This window comes from Salvelinus namaycush, chromosome 13 (genome assembly GCF_016432855.1).
Source record: "Salvelinus namaycush isolate Seneca chromosome 13, SaNama_1.0, whole genome shotgun sequence".
Taxonomy (NCBI): domain Eukaryota; kingdom Metazoa; phylum Chordata; class Actinopteri; order Salmoniformes; family Salmonidae; genus Salvelinus; species Salvelinus namaycush.
This window is the reverse complement of record NC_052319.1, coordinates 37,654,216-37,679,589: the sequence shown is the minus strand read 5'-3', so window position 1 is coordinate 37,679,589 and position 25,374 is coordinate 37,654,216. Positions and strand designations below refer to the sequence as shown.

General features: G+C 42.8%; 1 protein-coding gene across 1 annotated transcript in view; it reads left to right on the top strand.

Moving 5' to 3' along the window:
* The first annotated feature begins 8,484 nt into the window (after nt 1–8,484).
* LOC120058500 (beta-galactoside alpha-2,6-sialyltransferase 2-like) overlaps nt 8,485–25,374 on the top strand; it is a 76,582-nt gene continuing 59,692 nt past the window's right edge. The window contains exon 1 of the mRNA XM_039007210.1: nt 8,485–8,668. The gene's annotated coding sequence lies outside the window, so the exon portion shown is untranslated. The remainder of the gene's footprint in view (nt 8,669–25,374) is intronic.

Here is a 25,374-nt window from a genome sequence, read left to right as displayed (position 1 = left end):
ATCTAAGATTGTGAGGAGGAAAGTAATCTGAAATGATGAGGAGAGTCATCTAAGATTGTGAGGAGAAGGAGAGGCATCTACGATTGTGAGGAGAAGGAGAACAATCTAAGATTGTGAGGAGGAGGAGGAGAGTAATCTAAAATGGTGATGAGGAGAGTAATATGGTGATGAGGAGAGTAATATGGTGATGAGGAGAGTAATATGGTGATGAAGAGAGTAATATGGTGATGAGGAGAGTAATATGGTGATGAGGAGAGTAATATGGTGATGAAGAGAGTAATATGGTGATGAGGAGAGTAATATGGTGATGAAGAGAGTAATATGGTGATGAGGAGAGTAATATGGTGATGAGGAGAGCAATACGGTGATGAGGAGAGTAATACGGTGATGAGGAGAGTAATATGGTGATGAGGAGAGTAATATGGTGATGAGGAGAGTAATACGGTGATGAGGAGAGTAATACGGTGATGAGGAGAGTAATACAGCGATGAGGAGAGTAATATGGTGATGAGTAGAGTATATTACAAGTGGTGAAGTCTATGTGTGAGTGTGCAACTAATCACTCATTCATTCTCAGTAAATAGATCTGTAAGTGTGTGTATAAATGGATGTTTATGTGTAAAGGTTGTATTAGTGTATTAGTAGCAGTGAGTTTGGTGTTGTTCTGTGATTTTGTGTATGTCAGTCTTTCAATGCAGCACATTCTCTGTTAGTCTAAGCTGCATGGGTCATCTCTGCTGCTACTATTTATTCATCTACAACATGTTTTTCCTATAGGTCATTGCTGTACGACAATATATTTATTTTATTTAACCTTTATTTAACTAGGCAAGTCAGTTAAGAACAAATTCTTATTTACAATGACGGCCTACCCCGGCCAAACCCAAATATGCTCTAAGCCAGTGTTCAGTATCTAGTAGGCCCTCTACCTGCTAAAACAAAGGTCAAATTAAATAAAAGGTATTGCTCTCTCTTTAAGTCCGTTCTCTCTAAGTACATGGCCAACTGGCTGGCCAGCTTCTCTCTGTGTAGCTGTGACAGTACATGGCCATCCGGCTGGCCAGCTTCTCTCTGTGTAGCTGTGACAGTACATGGCCATCTGGCTGGCCAGCTTTTCTCTGTATAGCTGTGACAGTACATGGCCATCCGGCTGGACAGCTTCTTTCTGTGTAGCTGTGACAGTACATGGCCATATGGCTGGCCAGCTTCTCTCTGTGTAGCTGTGACAGTACATGGCCATCTGGCTGGCCAGCTTCTCTCTGTATAGCTGTGACAGTACATGGCCATCTGGCTGGCCAGCTTCTCTCTGTATAGCTGTGACAGTACATGGCCATATGGCTGGCCAGCTTCTCTCTGTATAGCTGTGACAGTACATGGCCATCTGGCTGGCCAGCTTCTCTCTGTATAGCTGTGACAGTACATGGCCATCTGGCTGGCCAGCTTCTCTCTGTGTAGCTGTGACAGTACATGGCCAACTGGCTGGCTAGCTTTTCTCTGTATAGCTGTGACAGTACATGGCCATCTGGCTGGCCAGCTTCTCTCTGTATAGCTGTGACAGTACATGGCCATCTGGCTGGCCAGCTTCTCTCTGTATAGCTGTGACAGTACATGGCCATATGGCTGGCAAGCTTCTCTCTGTGTAGCTGTGACAGTACATGGCCATCTGGCTGGCCAGCTTCTCTCTGTATAGCTGTGACAGTACATGGCCATCTGGCTGGCCAGCTTTTCTCTGTAAAGCTGTGACAGTACATGGCCATCCGGCTGGACAGCTTCTCTCTGTGTAGCTGTGACAGTACATGGCCATCTGGCTGGCCAGCTTCTCTCTGTGTAGCTGTGACAGTACATGGCCATCTGGCTGGCCAGCTTCTCTCTGTATAGCTGTGACAGTACATGGCCATCTGGCTGGCCAGCTTTTCTCTGTATAGCTGTGACAGTACATGGCCAGCTGGCTGGCCAGCTTTTCTCTGTAAAGCTGTGACAGTACATGGCCATCTGGCTGGCCAGCTTCTCTCTGTATAGCTGTGACAGTACATGGCCATCTGGCTGGCCAGCTTCTCTCTGTATAGCTGTGACAGTACATGGCCATCTGGCTGGCCAGCTTCTCTCTGTATAGCTGTGACAGTACATGGCCATCTGGCTGGCCAGCTTCTCTCTGTATAGCTGTGACAGTACATGGCCATCTGGCTGGCCAGCTTCTCTCTGTATAGCTGTGACAGTACATGGCCATCTGGCTGGCCAGCTTCTCTCTGTATAGCTGTGACAGTACATGGCCATCTGGCTGGCCAGCTTCTCTCTGTATAGCTGTGACAGTACATGGCCATATGGCTGGCCAGCTTCTCTCTGTGTAGCTGTGACAGTACATGGCCATCTGGCTGGCCAGCTTCTCTCTGTATACCTGTGACAGTACATGGCCATCTGGCTGGCCAGCTTCTCTCTGTATAGCTGTGACAGTACATGGCCATCTGGCTGGCCAGCTTCTCTCTGTATAGCTGTGACAGTACATGGCCATATGGCTGGCCAGCTTCTCTCTGTGTAGCTGTGACAGTACATGGCCATCTGGCTGGCCAGCTTCTCTCTGTATAGCTGTGACAGTACATGGCAGTCCGGCTGGACAGCTTCTCTCTGTGTAGCTGTGACAGTACATGGCCATATGGCTGGCCGGCTTCTCTCTGTGTAGCTGTGACAGTACATGGCCATCTGGCTGGCCAGCTTTTCTCTGTATAGCTGTGACAGTACATGGCCATCCGGCTGGACAGCTTCTCTCTGTATAGCTGTGACAGTACATGGCCATCTGGCTGGCCAGCTTCTCTCTGTATAGCTGTGACAGTACATGGCCATCTGGCTGGCCAGCTTCTCTCTGTATAGCTGTGACAGTACATGGCCATCTGGCTGGCCAGCTTCTCTCTGTATAGCTGTGACAGTACATGGCCATCTGGCTGGCCAGCTTCTCACTGTATAGCTGTGACAGTACATGGCCATATGGCTGGCCAGCTTCTCTCTGTGTAGCTGTGACAGTACATGGCCATCTGGCTGGCCAGCTTCTCTCTGTATACCTGTGACAGTACATGGCCATCTGGCTGGCCAGCTTCTCTCTGTATAGCTGTGACAGTACATGGCCATCTGGCTGGCCAGCTTCTCTCTGTATAGCTGTGACAGTACATGGCCATATGGCTGGCCAGCTTCTCTCTGTATAGCTGTGACAGTACATGGCCATCTGGCTGGCCAGCTTCTCTCTGTATAGCTGTGACAGTACATGGCCATCTGGCTGGCCAGCTTCTCTCTGTATAGCTGTGACAGTACATGGCCATCTGGCTGGCCAGCTTCTCTCTGTATAGCTGTGACAGTACATGGCCATATGGCTGGCCAGCTTCTCTCTGTGTAGCTGTGACAGTACATGGCCATCTGGCTGGCCAGCTTCTCTCTGTATACCTGTGACAGTACATGGCCATCTGGCTGGCCAGCTTCTCTCTGTATAGCTGTGACAGTACATGGCCATCTGGCTGGCCAGCTTCTCTCTGTATAGCTGTGACAGTACATGGCCATATGGCTGGCCAGCTTCTCTCTGTGTAGCTGTGACAGTACATGGCCATCTGGCTGGCCAGCTTCTCTCTGTATAGCTGTGACAGTACATGGCAGTCCGGCTGGACAGCTTCTCTCTGTGTAGCTGTGACAGTACATGGCCATATGGCTGGCCGGCTTCTCTCTGTGTAGCTGTGACAGTACATGGCCATCTGGCTGGCCAGCTTTTCTCTGTATAGCTGTGACAGTACATGGCCATCCGGCTGGACAGCTTCTCTCTGTATAGCTGTGACAGTACATGGCCATCTGGCTGGCCAGCTTCTCTCTGTATACCTGTGACAGTACATGGCCATCTGGCTGGCCAGCTTCTCTCTGTATAGCTGTGACAGTACATGGCCATCTGGCTGGCCAGCTTCTCTCTGTATAGCTGTGACAGTACATGGCCATATGGCTGGCCAGCTTCTCTCTGTGTAGCTGTGACAGTACATGGCCATCTGGCTGGCCAGCTTCTCTCTGTATAGCTGTGACAGTACATGGCAGTCCGGCTGGACAGCTTCTCTCTGTGTAGCTGTGACAGTACATGGCCATATGGCTGGCCGGCTTCTCTCTGTGTAGCTGTGACAGTACATGGCCATCTGGCTGGCCAGCTTTTCTCTGTATAGCTGTGACAGTACATGGCCATCCGGCTGGACAGCTTCTCTCTGTATAGCTGTGACAGTACATGGCCATCTGGCTGGCCAGCTTCTCTCTGTATAGCTGTGACAGTACATGGCCATCTGGCTGGCCAGCTTCTCTCTGTATAGCTGTGACAGTACATGGCCATCTGGCTGGCCAGCTTCTCTCTGTATAGCTGTGACAGTACATGGCCATCTGGCTGGCCAGCTTCTCACTGTATAGCTGTGACAGTACATGGCCATATGGCTGGCCAGCTTCTCTCTGTGTAGCTGTGACAGTACATGGCCATCTGGCTGGCCAGCTTCTCTCTGTATACCTGTGACAGTACATGGCCATCTGGCTGGCCAGCTTCTCTCTGTATAGCTGTGACAGTACATGGCCATCTGGCTGGCCAGCTTTTCTCTGTATAGCTGTGACAGTACATGGCCATATGGCTGGCCAGCTTCTCTCTGTATAGCTGTGACAGTACATGGCCATCTGGCTGGCCAGCTTCTCTCTGTATAGCTGTGACAGTACATGGCCATCTGGCTGGCCAGCTTCTCTCTGTATAGCTGTGACAGTACATGGCCATCTGGCTGGCCAGCTTCTCTCTGTATAGCTGTGACAGTACATGGCCATATGGCTGGCCAGCTTCTCTCTGTGTAGCTGTGACAGTACATGGCCATCTGGCTGGCCAGCTTCTCTCTGTATACCTGTGACAGTACATGGCCATCTGGCTGGCCAGCTTCTCTCTGTATAGCTGTGACAGTACATGGCCATCTGGCTGGCCAGCTTCTCTCTGTATAGCTGTGACAGTACATGGCCATATGGCTGGCCAGCTTCTCTCTGTGTAGCTGTGACAGTACATGGCCATCTGGCTGGCCAGCTTCTCTCTGTATAGCTGTGACAGTACATGGCAGTCCGGCTGGACAGCTTCTCTCTGTGTAGCTGTGACAGTACATGGCCATATGGCTGGCCGGCTTCTCTCTGTGTAGCTGTGACAGTACATGGCCATCTGGCTGGCCAGCTTTTCTCTGTATAGCTGTGACAGTACATGGCCATCCGGCTGGACAGCTTCTCTCTGTATAGCTGTGACAGTACATGGCCATCTGGCTGGCCAGCTTCTCTCTGTATAGCTGTGACAGTACATGGCCATCTGGCTGGCCAGCTTCTCTCTGTATAGCTGTGACAGTACATGGCCATCTGGCTGGCCAGCTTCTCTCTGTATAGCTGTGACAGTACATGGCCATCTGGCTGGCCAGCTTCTCTCTGTATAGCTGTGACAGTACATGGCCATATGGCTGGCCAGCTTCTCTCTGTGTAGCTGTGACAGTACATGGCCATCTGGCTGGCCAGCTTCTCTCTGTATACCTGTGACAGTACATGGCCATCTGGCTGGCCAGCTTCTCTCTGTATAGCTGTGACAGTACATGGCCATCTGGCTGGCCAGCTTCTCTCTGTATAGCTGTGACAGTACATGGCCATATGGCTGGCCAGCTTCTCTCTGTGTAGCTGTGACAGTACATGGCCATCTGGCTGGCCAGCTTCTCTCTGTATAGCTGTGACAGTACATGGCAGTCCGGCTGGACAGCTTCTCTCTGTGTAGCTGTGACAGTACATGGCCATATGGCTGGCCGGCTTCTCTCTGTGTAGCTGTGACAGTACATGGCCATCTGGCTGGCCAGCTTTTCTCTGTATAGCTGTGACAGTACATGGCCATCCGGCTGGACAGCTTCTCTCTGTATAGCTGTGACAGTACATGGCCATCTGGCTGGCCAGCTTCTCTCTGTATAGCTGTGACAGTACATGGCCATTTGGCTGGCCAGCTTCTCTCTGTGTAGCTGTGACAGTACATGGCCATCTGGCTGGCCAGCTTCTCTCTGTATAGCTGTGACAGTACATGGCCATCTGGCTGGCCAGCTTCTCTCTGTATAGCTGTGACAGTACATGGCCATCTGGCTGGCCAGCTTCTCTCTGTATAGCTGTGCCAGTACATGGCCATCTGGCTGGCCAGCTTCTCTCCTTATAGCTGTGACAGTACATGGCCATCTGGCTGGCCAGCTTCTCTCTGTATAGCTGTGACAGTACATGGCCATCTGGCTGGCCAGCTTCTCTCTGTATAGCTGTGACAGTACATGGCCATCTGGCTGGCCAGCTTCTCTCTGTATAGCTGTGACAGTACATGGCCATCTGGCTGGCCATGTTTCTCTGTCTAGTGATTTATTATTCATGGTAATATGTCTGTGTTCTGTTGTAATTGCAGTGTGCTACAGCAGTGGCTGCGTCTGATGGAGCACAAATGAATAAATAAATCGGGACGGTGAAGCCATTTGGACGTTTGACATTTACTGATGAGACAATTAAGTGAGCAGCGCACAAACACACAGGCAGCGCCGCAGGAAACACACGCCCACACTTCCACAGACAGTTTAAACACACACACACACAAATGAAAGATGAACACACACGAACCAATAGTGGAGCTCAAACAAACACACACACGATACACACACAAAAGCACACACGATACACACACATGATATACACACAAAAGCACACTCGCACACGATACACACGCAAAAGCACACACACGACTGCATGCAAACTAATACAAACTATCATGTGATGTCCCCTCGCTAATTGGTACCTTTTTATTTCCCAGGGTCCCGTTCTATTCTGGAAGACACATGGACTCAAAGAAATAGGGGCACCAGGTGATATAGGGCACCAGTTGATATAGGGGCACCAGGTGATGTAGGGGCACCAGGTGATATAGGGGCACCAGGTGTTATAGGGGCACCAGGTGATGTAGGGGAACCATGTGATGTAGGGGCACCAGGTGATGTAGGGGCACCAGGTGATGCAGGGGCACCAGGTGATATAGGGCCCCAGGGGATGTAGGGGCACCAGGTGATGTAGGGGAACCAGGTGATGAAGGGGCACCAGGTGTTATAGGGGCACCAGGTGTTATAGGGGCACCAGGTGATATAGGGGCACCAGGTGATATAGGGGCACCAGGTGATATAGGGGCACCAGGTGATATAGGGGCACCAGGTGTTATAGGGGCACCAGGTGATGTAGGGGCACCAGGTGATGTAGGGGCACCAGGTGATATAGGGGCACCAGGTGTTATAGGGGCACCAGGTGATATAGGGGCACCAGGTGATATAGGGGCACCAGGTGTTATAGGGGCACCAGGTGATATAGGGGCACCAGGTGATATAGGGGTCACCAGGTAAGGTAAGTCTTGGAAAAGTCAGTAAGATACACACACACAAACACATGCAGCGGCCATGCCTCCCTCCATGGGACTACATATAAATGTGACTTTGCTATTAAGCATCCTAGAGATAATGTGTCTTCATCATGTAAGTGTAGGTCTGAATAATGATTTGACAGATTTAGCAGTCAAGCAAATTAGGCTCCAAGTTTTTCATGACAGGCTATGAGTTGTCACCACACAAGCAGGCCTATGAGGGAAATATTTCAGTTTCAATTTCTTACATCAAAGCGTATTATTATACACTGAATGTACAAAACATTAAGAACAGCTGCTCTTTCCATGACATAGACCAGTGGTTCCCAACCACAGGTGTACTAGGACCACTGGGGGGTGCTTGGCCTATCCACTGGGGGTACTTGAGAAGAGTCATGAGACCATAGGCCTACTGGTAAAATGCACTATGAGGGGGTACTATGTGCAAAGCAAAATTCAGTTGGTGGTACAGTAACTGAAAAAGGTTGGGAACCACTGACATAGACTGACAAGGTGAATCTAGTTTAAAGCTATGATTCCTTATTGATGTAACTTGTTAAATCCACTTCAATCAGTGTAGATGAAGGTGAGGAGACAGGTTAAAGAAGGATTTTCAAGCCTTGAGACAATTGAGATGTATTGTGTACGTATGCCATTCAGATGGTGAATGGACAAGACAAAAGATTTAAGTGACTTTGAACGTGGTATGGTAGTAAGTGGCAAGCGGCCTGGTTTGTATTAAGAATGGCAACGCTGCTGAGTTTTTCACCCTCAACAGTTTCCCTTGTGTATCAAGAATGGTCCACCACCCAAAGGACATCCAGCCAACTTGACACAACTGTGAGAAGCATTGGAATCAACATGGGCCAGCATCCCTGTGGAACCCTTTGGACACCTTGTAGAGTCCATGCGCGACGAACTGAGGGCAAGGTATTATTCATGTTTAGGAAGGCTTCAAATAAACTCGTGGTTGACCCAAACACTCAAAGGCGCTATATTTCACGCTAGGTTACAACCTCAAAGCGAAAGAGACATCGAGGCTCCGCCCACCACTCTCATGCTGAGGGTGCATGAAAAACGCTTGCGACAATGTGAGACGACACCGAATGTGCAGCTTTCATGAATCTGATTTCAAACAGCGCTGTGAAACCGGACCACTGCCCACACAGCTCGGTTAACGGAGGAAAAAACGGACACTAGCCTGACTTCTAAAACAATGAAGACGGGCACATTTCCTAGGTAAGGCTTTAATGGCTCCTCGCAGGATTTGCAGGCAGTTGCTCCTCACGCTTCAGAGCGCTTTGTGCTAACAGCCCCGCGGTAGACTACATTGTAATGATGAGCAGTCACTTGGCAAAATGTGTGGCTACAAGAGATTCAGCCAGCGGTCGATTTGTTTTTTTAGAATGGACATATAAATTAAACATAATTAAGCAAGAATATTCAATAGCAAATAAATAGCCTGAACGGGTTAGGTTAACTGGTTTATCTTTGCACGGTCAGAATGATGAAAGAACCATAGCCAACTGCACCGTTAAATTGTTTTTATCCTAGGCTATCAACATCAATCACGAGCCTACTACTTGATAGATTTAGAACAACCTTTGGATCATAATTAAAGCATGCAATACCTCGTTCGGCAACATTGTAGCCAAGTCACACATTTAAACCACAGCCTACTTTGTATGAATATTTACATAAAGATTCTTCCTGTTCATAGATGTCTAATTGTATTACACCTTCCTGTGCTTTACTCATTTGAGTTTAACACAGTACTTTACTCATTTGAGTTTAACACAGTACTTTACTCATTTGAGTTTAACACAGTACTGTTAGCTCATGAAATTAGACAATTTCATTTATTTAGACTGCATGTTAAATTAGCAATATAAGGCCATAAGTTCCACAAATGTGTGTGTGTGTGTGTGTGTGTGTGTGTGTGTGTGTGTGTGTGTGTGTGTGTGTGTGTGTGTGTGTGTGTGTGTGTGTGTGTGTGTGTGTGTGTGTGTGTTGAAACCCTGTCTGTGGCATAAGAGGTACGTTTGATTAAGGAGGATCATGCCTTTCAATAATGTGAGATTGGAGGTGTCCTGTCCTCCATCCAACTAACATTACTAAAATCAAATCAAATTGTATTTGCCACATACACATGGTTAGCATATGTTAATGCGAGTGTAGCAAAATGCTAGTTCTGACAGTGTAGTAATATCTAACAAGTAATCTAACAATTCCCCAACAACTACCTAATACACACAAATCTAAAGGGGTGAATGAGAATATGTACATGTAAGTATATGGATGAGCGATGGCTGAGCGGCATAGGCAAGGTGCAATAGATGGTATAAAATACAGTATATACATGTGATATAAGTAATGTAAGATATGTAACATGTATTAATGTGGCATTATTTAGAGTGCATTGTATGAAGTGACTAGTGATCCATTTATTACTGTCCAGTGATTGGGTATCAATGTAGGCAGCAGCCTCCTTGAGTTAGTGATTGCTGTTAAGCAGTCTGATGGCATTGAGATAGAAGCTGTTTTTCAGTCTCTCGGTCCCAGCTTTGATGCACCTGTACTGACCTCGCCTTCTGGATGGTGGCGGTGTGAACAGGCAGTGGCTCGGGTGGTTGATGTCTTTAATGATCTTTTTGGCCTTCCTGTGACATCAGGTGCTGTAGGTGTCATGGAGGGCAGGTAGTTTGCCCCCGGTGATGCGTTGTGCAGACCGCACCACCCTCTGGCAAGCCTTGCGGTTGAGGGTGGGACAGTTGCCGTACCAGGCTGTGATACAGCCCGACAGGATGCGCTCGATTGTGCGTCTGTAAAAGTTTGTCAGGGTTTTGGGTGACAAGCCACATTTCTTCAGCCTCCTGAGGTCGAAGAGGCGCTGTTGCAACTAAATGCGTGGTTTGTAAATTATTTCTGAGTGTTGGAGTGCCCCTGGCTATCTGTAAATGATTTCTGAGTGTTGGAGTGCCCCTGGCTATCTGTAAATGATTTCTGAGTGTTGGTGTGTGCCCCTGGCTATCTGTAAATGATTTCTGAGTGTTGGTGTGTGCCCCTGGCTATCTGTAAATGATTTCTGAGTGTTGGAGTGCCCCTGGCTATCTGTAAATGATTTCTGAGTGTTGGTGTGTGCCCCTGGCTATCTGTAAATGATTTCTGAGTGTTGGAGTGCCCCTGGCTATCTGTAAATGATTTCTGAGTGTTGGTGTGTGCCCCTGGCTATCTGTAAATGATTTCTGAGTGTTGGAGTGCCCCTGGCTATCTGTAAATGATTTCTGAGTGTTGGTGTGTGCCCCTGGCTATCTGTAAAAACATATTGCCGTTTTTATATAAGGAATTTGAAATTATTTATACTTTTACTTTTATACTTATATGTATTTTAGCAATTACATTTACTTTTGATACTTAAGTATATTTAAAAGCAAATACTTTTACGCCAGTATTTTACCGGTTGACTTTTACTTGAGTTTTAATTGAGTTTACTTGAGGACTAACTTCAAGTTGGCTTGAAGTTGCTCTATTTTCTGGTCTCCTCCAAGAGGCAAGGTGCAATTCCACCCCTGCTGTAAAATGTAGTGAACGTTATTTATTTTTGTCCTTCATGTATTCTATTGAGTAGCCTTGATTGTATCATATCTATAGGGCAAAGAGTGTTTCCTGACACACTATTGGTGTGTCTGAGCCATAATAAATGTCATCTACGGGTGTCTGGTTCAAATCAAATTGGATTTGATCTCCTTCATTTGGTTACGTTCAACACAGTGGCCATGCCAGTCCTGTGGACATTCAATGGTGGTTTGGCAGGCGGTCGTTGGCAGCTCACGCCCGTCCTGGGAACTACGCTGTCCGTGCCAGAAGATGTGTGATTAGGACCATTTAAACTGTATCATTATTGGCTTTAACAGCTGTTTGAATCAAACCCAACAGTGTTATGGTCCAAATTGCCATTGTATTAGACAAATTGAACGAAGTGCCGGTAGTTACGTCATTTTGAGAGAAATTATGAGAAATGAAAGGACACAAGTGCCAAGGACAAAGAGTTTTAGGAATTATCCCCATAAGCTAGCTAACAGTTTTGGTTTGGGAGTGTGTGTGTGTGTGGTAGAGGCTTTGAAGTGGTCGGATTCCTTGTTTCTTTGTCTGGGATGTACAGACAGGTCTAGGTTTGTTTTAGAACAGCGAGACATTTTTATTCCATCGCCTAACAAATCAAAACCAAGACTCATCTGAGGGAAAAAGAGGTGAGGAATGAAAGAAACATGAATTCTGTGTAATATATTCAGCAGCATACACCAATCTATTTTTGGATCAACCTACAGTCCTCGAACCAACAGTATTTCTAAGGTGATGTGTGATGAATACAAAAACAATGAGTAAAATTCCTATACCAAAACAAAGTGTGAGTCACAGTTTCACTCTTTTGAAATGGTGTCCTTCTGCAGCATGGGGAAGGTGAACCCTAGAGGGCTTTTACTGATTGTGGTTGCTGAGGGAACTCTGCTACCTTGGTAGTGTGTTCTTTGTAGTGATGGGGCAAAAAATCAATAGTTCAGTGTCACAATGTTATTTTAGACGATATTATATCAATACTTGTTTCTCATGGCTCTCTCTTGTCTCTCTGCTGCAGACATAACAGTGAGCAATATGTTTGGAACATCGAATCGCATTAAAATCGCAGTATCGGATCACAATACATATTTGTAGAATCGTGATACATATAGAATTGCAATAAAACATGTATCGGCCACTAAGTATCATGGTAATATGGTATGGTGAGGTCCCTGGCAATTCTCAGCCCGCAGCTGGACAGTTTAATGGGTGTGTCTTTGTATTGTGGATGAATGACAACAGGGGTGTGTGTCTGTGTTAAATTATAACACGGGTGGGTGTTTGTAGGTTGTTGAGTTATACCAGTGTTGATGGTTTTTATTGTTGAGTTATAACAGGGGTGGGTGTTTGTGTGGTTGAGTTATAGCGATGGTGGTTGTTTGTATTGTTGAGTTATAGCGGTGGTGTGTAATGGCAGCCTTCCTCCTCTTCGTCTGAAGGTGTAGCAGGGATCGGACCAAGACGCAGTGTAGTTTGTGCTCAACATGATTTAATAAAGACGATAATGTGAACACTTACAAAATACAAAAACAACAAACGTGGCAAACCGAAACAGTCCTCTCTGGTGAAACGAACACAAAGACAGGAAACAACCACCCACAAACCCCAACACAAAACAAGCCACCTAAATATGGTTCCCAATCAGAGACAATGACAAACACCTGCCTCAGATTGAGAATCATATCAGGCATACATAGAAATGGACAAACTAGACACACAACATAGAATGCCCACCCAGCTCATGTCCTGACCAACACTAAAACAAGTAAAACACACAAGAACTATGGTCAGAACGTGACATGGTGGTTGTTTGTATTGTTGAGTTATAGCGGTGGTGTGTGTTTCTATTGTTGAGTTATAACAGTGGTGGGTGTTTGTATTGTTGATTTATAACTAGAGGTCGACTAATTATTCGGCCTGATTAATCGGCCTCGGGATGATTTCAAGTCTTCATAACAATCGGTATTTGGCCTTATGGCCGATTACATTGCAATCCACGAGGAGACTGCGTGGCAGGCTGACCACCTGTTACGCGAGTGCAGCGTCAAAAGGACCTTGTGGCTGCAAGGAGCCAAGGTAAGTTGCTAGCTAGCATTAAACTTATCTTATAAAAAACAATCTTCACATAATCACTAGTTAACTACACATGGTTGATGATATTACTAGTTTATCTAGCTTGTCCTGCGTTGCGTATATTCAATGCAGTGCCTGTTAGTTAATCATCGAATCACCGCCCACTTCAACTTCGCCAAAAGGGTGAAGACTTAACAAAAGCGCATTCGCGAAAAAGCACAATCGTTGCACAAGTGTACCTAACCATAAACATCAATGCCTTTCTTAAAATCAATACACAAGTATATTTTTTTAAACCTGCATGTGTAGTTAAATGAAATTCATTTTAGCAGGCAATATTAACTAGGGAAATTGTGTCACTTCTCTTGCGTTCAGGGCAAGCAGAGTCAGGGTATATGCAGCAGTTTGGGCCGCCTGGCTAGTTGCGAACTGTGTGAATACAATTTCTTCCTAACGAAGACCACAATTAATTTGCCAGAATTTTACATATTTTTGACATAACATTAAAGGTTGTGCAATGTAACAGCAATATTTAGACTTTGGGTTGCCACCCATTCTATAAAGTAAGGAACGGTTCCGTATTTCACTGAAAGAATAAACGTTTTGTTTTCGAAATTATAGTTTCCGGATTTGACCATTTTAATGACCAAAGTATCGTATGTCTGTGTGTTTTTATTATAATTAAGAATATGATTCGATATTTGATAGAGCAGTCTGACTGAGCGACTGAGTGGTGGTAGGCAGCAGCAGGCTCGTAAGCATTCATTCAAACAGCACTTTACTGTGTTTGCCAGCTGCTCTTAGCAATGCTTGAGACACAGCGCTGTTTATGACTTCAAGGCTATCAACTCCCGAGATTAGGCTGGCAATACTAAAGTGCCTATAAGAACATCCAATAGTCAAAGGTTTATGAAATACAAATGGTATAGAGAGAAATAGTCCTATAATTCCTATAATAACTACAACTTAAAACTTCTTAACTGGGAATATTGAAGACTAATGTTAAATGGAACCACCAGCTTTCACATGTTCTCATGTTCTGAGCAAGGAACTTAAACGTTAGCTTTTTTACATGGCACATATTGCACTTTTACTTTCTTCTCCAACACTGTTTTTGCATTATTTAAACCAAATTGATCATGTTTCATTATTTATTTGAAACTAAATAGATTTTCTTTATGCATTATATTAAGTTAAAATAAAAGTGTTCATTGTTCATTCAGTATTGTTGTAATTGTCATTTTATATATATATATAAAAATCGTCCGATTAATCAGTATTGGCTTTTTTTGGTCCTCCAATAATCGGTATCGTTATCGACGTTGAAAAATCATAATCGGTCGACCTCTAGTTATGACTGTTATTACTGTTATGATATAAATGTCATGGTTGTTATTACTGTTATGTAATGACTTATGTTATAATTGTTATGACTTATATTACTGTTATTACTGTTATGATATTACTGTTATTATGGCTATTATGTTACTACTGTTATTATGGTTATTATGTTAGTGTTATTATGGTTATTATGTTAGTGTTATTATGGTTATTATGTTAGTGTTATTATGGTTATTATGTTAGTGTTATTATGGTTATTATGTTAGTGTTATTATGGTTATTATGTTAGTGTTATTATGGTTATTATGTTAGTACTGTTAGTATGTCATTATGCTATGCCTGTTATTATGGTTATTACTGGATTATGGTCTCTGTCTAAACATCCTCCCCCTGTAGCATTCTCTTACTAAAGGTGAGTTTCCCCCATACTGTACCATGGAAAGAACTTTGAACACCTGGAAAGTGTAATATTAATGATGATCATCTTTATAATGGCAGTGTCTGCCTTTGTAGTGCTAAAATACTCTCAAACAGGTACCATTGTGCTAGTACTGTAATTGATATTATTTTCACATATTTCTTATTGAATGAGTTACACCCTAGACAAGATGTACCATAGGGGACCAGAACCCTCTCCAACAACACACATACACCCCATTCACACATCTGTGATTGTATCACCTTCCATCTGTTCCACAGGATTCACACCTGACCTGTGGCTCAGAATGGGGAGGGCCTGTGCCAGGCCGAAAGCCAGCCAGCCAGCCAACACACACACACACACACACACACACACACACACACACACACACACACACACACACACACACACACACACACACACACACACACACACACACACACACACAGTGTCAGTGCTCCACCTGGTTGTTAGATCACAAGGCTTATAACAAACAATCCCCAACCGCACCAAACTGTGTCCCTCTACCACTGTAACTGTGCTTATATTTAGCAGCCACCTGGACGGACGGACACACCCACCCACCCACCGCACACACCCATCCACCCACACACACAGCACCAATTTAGTCCTTCACCACCCACCAGTGCACCATGGGAAGGTTAAAGACTTCCTGTAAGTATGAGAGTGGAGGACATTTAATTTAGAATGACGGAGAGAGAGAGATAAATAAGGAGGGAGATAGGAAAAGAGAGAGTGACAGTGAGAGAGAGGAGAGACATGAAAATAGAGGGAGAGAGAAAGTGAGAGGGAAGGGGAGACAGTGATCCCTCCAAAATACATGACCAATGAGTTAATCATGCAGTGTGCATGATCTCTTGCTTAACACACACAAAAACACATTTGTTAGTCAGCAGATGTCCAGTTTGCCAGGTTTTTTTCGCTGCCAGACGGTAGCACTGCTTTGACTCATTGATTGATTAACAAGCTTTGTTCAAGATAAGTTTTTATCTTAAATGGGCAAGCACAGACATTACACCCTATGAGTGCCAATACACACAACACCTGATTCATGTTCTTTTAAACCCACAATTTGGATCCCTCCACAGCCTCAGAAGATATAGATACTTTTTCGAACCTCTCTGGATTACAATCAAATTATGATAAATGCACTATATTACGTATTGGATCACAAAAAAATATATAAAATATATTTTCCATTACTGTGCAGTTTAACAGCAAAATGGTCTGACGGTAATCATATCCCGAATTAAAGAAATATATTTATATATTTTAATAGAAAGTTATCAGAAATAGATAAGATCTTGCTAGATGGAAAGGAAAATACCTGTCTATTTGTGGAAAAATCCCCAATTATATCTGTAGTTATTTCCCAGTTTAGCTATTTCCTTATGGCCCTGCCTACACCTAACAACTTGTTTTTTAAATTATACGAACAAAAAAGATCAAATGATATTTGGAATGGCAAGCAAGACAAAATTAAACGGGCCTATTTATATAATGAATATTAATTCGGAGGGCAGAAATTATTAAAGCATTACACCTCTCACTAAAGGCTGCAGTCATACAAAAGCTATACTTAAATCCAAACTGCTTCTCAAGCAGATTAGTAATGGCCCACCCCATGTTCAAGAATGGCCTTTTTCCCTTTATTCAGATTACAACCTCTCACTTTCCATTATTTGAAAATGAAATAATCTCCAAAATATCGCTATTTTTAAAACAAGCCTTAGAAAGTTGGTTGCTATTTCAGTTTCATCCACCCGAAAAGAGAACAAATATTACAACAAATATTATAGTAAAACTTAAATATATTAATTGATTTAAAATATATATTTTTTTAAATATTTTTGTGAAAAATGTAAAAACGGCAATCTTTTAAAAATGATATCATAAATAGGACTGGTGGAGTTGTCACACATGCAGCTAACAAAAATATATGGAAATATCGCCTCTATCCAAAATTACAACCAACTAATTACATAATTTTTGCAAAAATGGATGAGGAAAGTAGAAGGGGGTAGGAACTTGTTTGTCGCCGCTGTATTAAAGACCAAAACTGGTAAAAGAAAATTGTGATAAATAAAAAAGTATACCAGCTTCACGTAAGGTCCAAAAAATGGACAGCTGTGCCATACAGGTTGCAAAATAGTTCACATTATTCACGTTTCATTCAGAACTATCCCTAATCATGGTAGTATCCACATTAATGTAGAAATGTTTAGAAACATATTCTATTCTTATCTAGAACAAAAGTGACTCCAAAATGACACAATACATTATTTACCATTCATTTCTATTGGGAAAAAATATATATCTGAAACACAACCAAAAACAAACAGCATTAGCCATGTCAAAATGCACAAAATTGCAGGAAATTAGCTTTAACACTGCACAATGTTGTCTCAGCTCCTTGTCAAATCGCAGGAAAGGTTTTTTAAAACCATAACATTTTCTTTCAGCTCCAAGGCAAAATGTGTAGAATTTCAGAAAATGTGCTTTAAAAATGAAAACAATTCTCCACGAGGCCAAGATGGGGGGCCTCTAAAATATTCTCTAAAATTCAGTCGTGCCGACCGCGCCCATTGCCACGCCCCTGCCACACCCACCACCTAAGCCCCTTTTTGATCCAGAGAAAACCCTGGAAGAGAACAGAACAGAAGACAGACAAGACAAGAGTCCAGGCAGTGCATGGTCTCTCGTGTAATTGCGACCTTCACAGCGCATCCTCTCTCTGATAAATCACACGTCTTTTAATGACAGCCTTTGGGCTGCGGAGACAGACCGCTGAGTGCTCTCAAACGCAGCCTGGCCAGGAACAAGGTCCTGTGAAAGGATCCCAGCTCTACAGCAGCACTACATCTCCCATTCTGGCCCATAAATTCAGGGGCTGGCAGCGGCACAGACATTTGAAGAAGTGGACTGAGTCAACTCACAGGGACACTTAAAGGACACTTCCCCCTGGCCGCTATACGCCGTTCTCATCGTCCTCTGGAGGGCCATTTGGGAGTAATGACCATAGGAAGGATGACCGTTCGTAAACGTTCTGGGGGACCAGCATATCTCAGGTGACCTCACCCAGGGGAGTGGACTGTCTGGAGGCGATGACAGAGAAAACAAAATATGTTTGTGCAGTAGGAAAATAATGTTATGCCTCCCGAGTGGCGCAGCGGTCTGAGGCACGGCATCGCAGTGAGGTTTGAAATTATTATATGTTTTGAATAGAAAATGTTTTCAAATCCTGCAACACCGCAGGACAAGACGTCTAAGAAGTTGTCTTAGCCTGGAAGGCTGGGAAACTCAGCCATCTATTTTGATTGACTACGGCCCGCAATAAATTACCACTAATCACAGGACAAGAGACAGTCAATTACATAAGGGGCTTAGACAGGCTCGGATAACCTCTGATAGCCCCGGAGGTGAAGTGCGTGCACACACACACAGGTGCTCAAACATTATGTTCCAGCGAGAAGTTAACAGGATTTGAGCTGATTACATCACAGGCTTTCACATGTTAGGGTTAGCGGACTATACGAGGGTGTGTGGTTTCACGAAACTACAACCACAGAACATGACCGCTGAACTAGGATGCACATCTCTTCTGACAGCTTGACCTCTCTCTGCCAACTAGGTGCATCTAGAAAAATGAGTTTTTCCTGCTCTAGTTGCATTGCCCAAACTGGTCTTTACATAGACAGTATACCACACTGAAAAACAGATGACTTACAACTCCTGTCACCTAATAGAAAGACACAACAGCTAAACAAACGTCCCACTAAAGCTCCTATATGACTTCTCAGGGTGTTTATAACCAATTATTACTGTCTAATTACCTCTCCCACGTGTTTCTCATTGGCCCTCATGTCCTCATCCTCCTCCCCTCTCACACAGAGACAGACAGACAGAGTGAGGGCCACAGCTGGTCTTGATGACTGCAACCTTCCTCCTTTGAAGGTTTGGCTCATATAACCACTGCTCTTAAACCATAACCCTCCAATTAAGGACAGATATCTCTGCCCGTGTACTTGCTCAAATCTTCAGACAACATAGCCGATTCTTTCCTTTTCTACTGTACAGTGGCCCTGTAGTAACAGCATTATCCTGCTATTCAGAGTTGGTGGGGAGGGGAAAGTCATGATAAGGTAGTGTGCTGTGCTGGGCTGTACTGCATGTGCTATGCTGCGCTGAATATCCTAGTATCACACATCTGTCCTTCAGAGGACATCAGCAAAGAGTGTCCTTCTGTAGTTAAACCGGGGGGTTGTGAGGTGAGGTGTGTGTGCAGTTCTTGGTGTGTTTGTAGGTTGTGTGGGGGTGCCATGTGTGCAGGGGAGAGGTAGCACTGCACACCTGTGGGCTTTACAACACCACCTCCAGGGGGAGCGTGGCCCAGCCCGTTCACCCCCATAAATAGCCAGCTACAAAGAGAAAGAGGTGCCAGCCTGCATGCCACTATAATGAGCTAGACGATATGTTCTGAAACACTAATGCAGATGTTCTGTTGTGGAGATCACAGCCCTTCAGGGGAGCTGCTGCTGCGTGTGTTAGGGCTGCGCGGTATACCGTATTTTATTAAATAATGGTATTGATGCACGGACAGCTTTGGGTTTTTACTTTACATTCTATAACAGTATTTCAATGTTTGGTTTGTTAAATGTGATACGCAACTCTGACACGTGTCATGTCCGTTTTTATATTTGGTTTGCTACTTCAGTCATCTTTCTCCCTCTCTTCCTGATTCTAATTGCCGCTTACCACACCAAGCCCTGCCCAGTCACTGATGGAGAGAGCAGTTGCTCAACCACAGAGTCACGAGCACGTTATTGCAATTCACTCTGCATGTAGTGATGGAAAGTGTCTCTTTTTACTGACGCATATCTTTGACTGGTTCAGGCAAAATAAACAATCTTTCGACCCCTTTCGTTAATTTCAGTCAGTGATGCCCGGAGCATGCAGGATCACCCACTGGCGAATGACGAACTAAAAACTTGAAAGAGTCATTATTCTACAAGCCTCTCATTCACATGTCGTTCACCATAAGGGGCTTATTGGAGATGTCATTTGTGACTGAGACTTGTAAAAGTGTGCTTTAAAACAATGTACATGTGTTGATTGCTAGGCATACAAATACAATTATTTCTTGATACATTTGAAACGAGGTCTAGTTGTGGCCGCAACCGGACTAGATTGTGAAAGACTCTTGTCGGAATGCTTCACTGCCACGAGGGTGAGAAACACATATTGTTAGCGAACTGCAGCGCCCCCAATGATTCGTATGAGTTTGTTGAGCAGAGGCTGTGCGTATGTTTTGATTCTACAAAGCTGTGACCCTCATAACGTTCTATAATGAATTGGATTCATTCTGGCACCATGCGATCAATTAGCAGTTGTAAACATGTATTATTCTTCTCTATGGTGAATGAAGCATGATCTATTTTATAGTTGTTGGTCGGAGTACGTCCTTTGGAGCCACTGAGCCGGAGGATCGAGTTTTACTCATGCTGTAGTCATTGAGGCCAGCAGGTCAAACGAACTAACGACTAAAATGAACAAGTCACCCAGAAAAACGGATCATGACTCTCGAGTCAGTAAAAAGAGTTGTGCAGTTTGCGAACGATTCATTCTTTTTGAACATCTGCATGGCCAGATGGATGCAACAAGATGTCGGGGATGTGCTGATGTCCACAGGCGTTATATAATTACACTAGGGCTGGGCGATGTCCAATTCATTTGAATGTATGTTTGCGATGTTCCAAATGCCTGTATCGCAAGAAGATTTATTTTCTATACATTTTCTTTTTAGGAGATTTGATATTTTTGGTCTCGTCTCCTTCTGTGCTCTGCACCTTCCCACTCACACGCAGACACCATCATGTTCACTTTTCAACAATCCTTTTGAAATCAGAGCAACTACAATTTAACATTTAAGAGCAAAACCTGCATTAGAGAAAGTTTATTTTAGTTTTTTTGTTGAGATATCGTGATTTGTCCATAAGTTATGAGAGCTGCACATTCTGTCACTGACTGATCCCACAGATCCATCTCTCTCTCTCTCCTCTCTCTCGGGGGCACTGAATAACTGCTGAGCCCACATTATAACAGACCCCAAGAGTTTAGATGATCAAAAAAAAGGAAAAAAAACACACACCAATGTTATAACTCAACAACCTACAAACACACACCACTGTTATAACTCAACCTACAAACACACACCACTGTTATAACTCAACAATACTAACACACACTACTGTTATAACTCAACCTACAAACACACACCACTGTTATAACTCAACAATACTAACACACACTACTGTTATAACTCAACAATACTAACACACACTACTGTTATAACTCAACAATACAAACACACACCACTGTTATAACTCAACAATACAAACACACACCACTGTTATAACTCAACAATACAAACACACACCACTGTTATAACTCAACAATACAAACACACACCACTGTTATAACTCAACAATACAAACACACATCACTGTTATAACTCAACAATACAAACACACACCACTGTTATAACTCAACAATACAAACACACACCACTGTTATAACTCAACAATACAAACACCCACCACTGTTATAACTCAACAACCTACAAACACACACCACTGTTATAACTCAACCTACAAACACACACCACTGTTATAACTTAATATCAATAATACCGTAAGTCATAACACAACAGTAATATCATAACAGTACTAACATAATATAACCATAACAGTAATAAATCATAACATAATAACAGTAATACCATCTAACCTGTTGAGGACAGAGGGCGCTGTTTTCACTTTGGGGGAAAATCGTGCCCAATTTAAACGGCCTCGTACTCAATTCTTGCTCGTACAATATGCATATTATTATTACTATTGGATAGAAAACACTCTCTAGTTTCTAAAACCGTTTGAATTATATCTGTGAGTAAAACAGAACTCAAGTTGGAGCAAACTTCCTGACAGGAAGTGGAAAATCTGAAATCGATGCTCTGTTCTAGGGCCTGCCTATAAATGGGCTTCATATATATCAGTATACATGCACTTCATACGTCTTCCACTAGATGTCGACAGGCAGTGAGAGAAGAAATGGAGTGTATAACTTGATCTGGGGTCGAATAAAAGCTCTCGGCATGACATGTCACCAGTTTCCTGTTTTCTGGAGAGCGCGTGAAGGGACCTGGTTTTGCCTTCTGAAATGCTGCCGTTATAGACGACTAATATCTCCGGCTTTGATTTTATTTGATACATGTGACAATATCATCGTAAAGTATGTTTTTTCAATATAGTTTTATTAGATTATTGAAATTTATTCGGGACGTTAGGCGTGTTGTGTGCCTTTGTTCAGGAAGGAGAGCTTCGCGCTACTTTGCTAGCTTTCCGTGCTAATTGACTGGAGAAGAGGACATTCCAAATCCAAACAACGATTGTTCCCGACAAAGGACCCCTTGTACAACATTCTGATGAAAGATCATCAAAAGTAGGACCCATTTTATGATGCTATTTCATATATCTGTCGAACATGTGAAATAGTCGTTTGCGCCCAGATTTTGGGTACTCTCTCGCTATACCTAAGCTGGATGTCGTAATGAAGTTATTTTTAGAATTCTAACACGGCGATTGCATTAAGAACTAGTGTATCTATCATTTCCTATACAACATGTATTTTTTAGTAACGTTTATGTATAGTTATTTGGTCAGAATAGTTGAGTGCCATAAAAATATCCGCACATTCTGGGAAAAAGATGCTACGTTAGCACAATGTATAACCACTGATTTCAGCTCTAAATATGCACATTTTCGAACAAAACATAAGTGTATGTATAACCTGATGTTATAGGACTGTCATCTGATGAAGCTTATCAAGGTTAGTCAAAAATTATATATCTTTTGCTGGTTTATTCGCTATCGCTAACGTGCCTATTGCTATCGCTAACGTGCCTTGATGAATGAATGCAGTAGTGTGGTAGGCTATTGTAGTAAGCTAATATAATGCTATATTGTGTTTTCGCTGTAAAACACTTAAAAAATCGGAAATATTGGCTGGATTCACAAGATGTTTGTCTTTAATTTGCTATACACCATCGATTTTTCAGAAATGTTTTATGATGAGTATTTAGGTATTTGACGTTGGTGTCTGTAATTACTCTGGCTGCTTCGGTCCTATTTGTGACGGTAGCTGTGATGGTAGCTGCAATGTAAAACTGATTTATACCTCAAATATGCAAATTTTTCGAACAAAACATAGATTTATTGTATAACATGTTATAAGACTGTCATCTGATGAAGTTGTTTCTTGGTTAGTTTGGTTGGTTCTTGGTTAGTTAGGTTGGCTTTGTGCATGCTACCTGTGCTGTGAAAAATGTCTGTCCTTTTTTGTATTTGGTGGTGAGCTAACATAAATATATGTGGTGTTTTCGCTGTAAAACATTTTAAAAATCGGACATGTTGACTGGATTTTTCATTTGCTGTATTGGACTTGTTAATGTGTGAAAGTTAAATATTTCTAAAAAATATCTTTTGAATTTCGCGCTCTGCCTTTTCAGTGGAATGTGGGAGGAGTTCCGCTAGCGGAACGCCGGAGCCAGACAGGCTAACTTTAATAACATAACAGTACTAACACAATACCAGTAATAACATAACCACAACAGTAATAATATATCCGTAATAACAGTACTAACATAATAGCAGTAATGTCATAACAGTAATATCCTAACATTACTAGCCATAACAGTAATAACAAACACAATAACAGTAATAACAAACCCCATAACAGTACAACAGACCTATAGTAATAACATAACAGTAATAACATAATAATCTTAACAGTAATAACAGTAATGTTAACAGTAATAACAGCCATAGTAACAGTAATAACAATAATAACTAACGTAATAACCATAATAAGTCGTAATATAAATAAGATAAAAACAGTAATAAGATAATAACAGTAACATAACAGCCACAATAACACTAACATAATAACTATAATGACAGTAACATCATACCAATACTAAAATATAACTGTAATAATTATAATATAAATAACATAATTACTATAATAACAGTACTAACCATAATAACAATATCATACCAGTACTAACAGTAACATCGTAACAGTAATGTCACGTTCTTGACCTGTTTTCTGTTGTTTTGTATGTGTTTAGTTGGTCAGGGCGTGAGTTGGGGTGGGTATTCTATGTTGTGTGTCTAGTTCGTCTGTTTCTGTGTTCAGCCTAATATGGTTCTCAATCAGAGACAGCTGTCAATCGTTGTCCCTGATTGAGAATCATATAAAGGTGGCTTGTTTTGTGTTGGGGATTGTGGGTGGTTGTTTTCCTGTCTCTGTGTTTGTGTTCTGCACCAGATAGGACTGTCTCGGTTTTCACGTTTGTTATTTTGTTATTGGTTAATGTTCATTGTTTATTGTTTAATTAAACATGTTGAACACTAACTGCGCTGCATTTTGGTCCTCTCCTTCATCCCAGGAAGAAAGCCGTTACAAGTAATGACATGATAACCATAATAACAGTAATGACATGATAACCCTAATGACATGATAACCATAATAACATGATAACCATAATAACAGTAATGACATGATAACCCTAATGACATGATAACCATAATAACATGATAACCATAATAACAGTAATGACATGATAACCATAATAACAGTAATGACATGATAACCATAATAACAGTAATGACATGATAACCATAATAACAGTAATGACATGATAACCATAATAACAGTAATGACATGATAACCATAATAACAGTAATGACATGATAACCCTAATGACAGTAATGACATGATAACCCTAATGACAGTAATGACATGATAACCATAATAACAGTAGTAGATCAGCTCATTATGTTAGGTCAAATCACTTTCCTGAAAGCGTGAGACCCTACCAGAGATTATGTAACCACATGGATGGGTGTTTGTTTTTGAATGCAAGAGATGGCGAGTAAGCGTGCACTGCATTCTCCGTGTGTGATTGGGAGTGTGTGTATGTCCACTAGGCTGTGTGTGTGGCTCCTTGTGGCTGGCACCTAGCATGTGGAGCTGAGCTCACACTGCAGGGCACTGAGACCCACAGCTCATTCCAGCCATCACACCGCCTGCCACTCAAACACAGTACATACAGCCTAGTCCACATACGGTGTCTTCAGAAAGTACTGACTTATTCCACATTTTATTCTTACAGCCTGAGTTCAAAAATGGATTAAATGTATTTTTTGCTCACTCATCTACACACAATACCCAATAATGACAAAGCGAAATCATGTATTTAGAATTTTTTTCAAATCTATTGAAAATAAAATACAGAAATCTAATTTACGTACAGTGCATTCGGAAAGTATTCAGACCCCTTCCCTTTTTCCACATTTTGTTAAGTTAAAGCTTATTATAACATATATTAAATTGTTTTTCCCCTTATCAATCT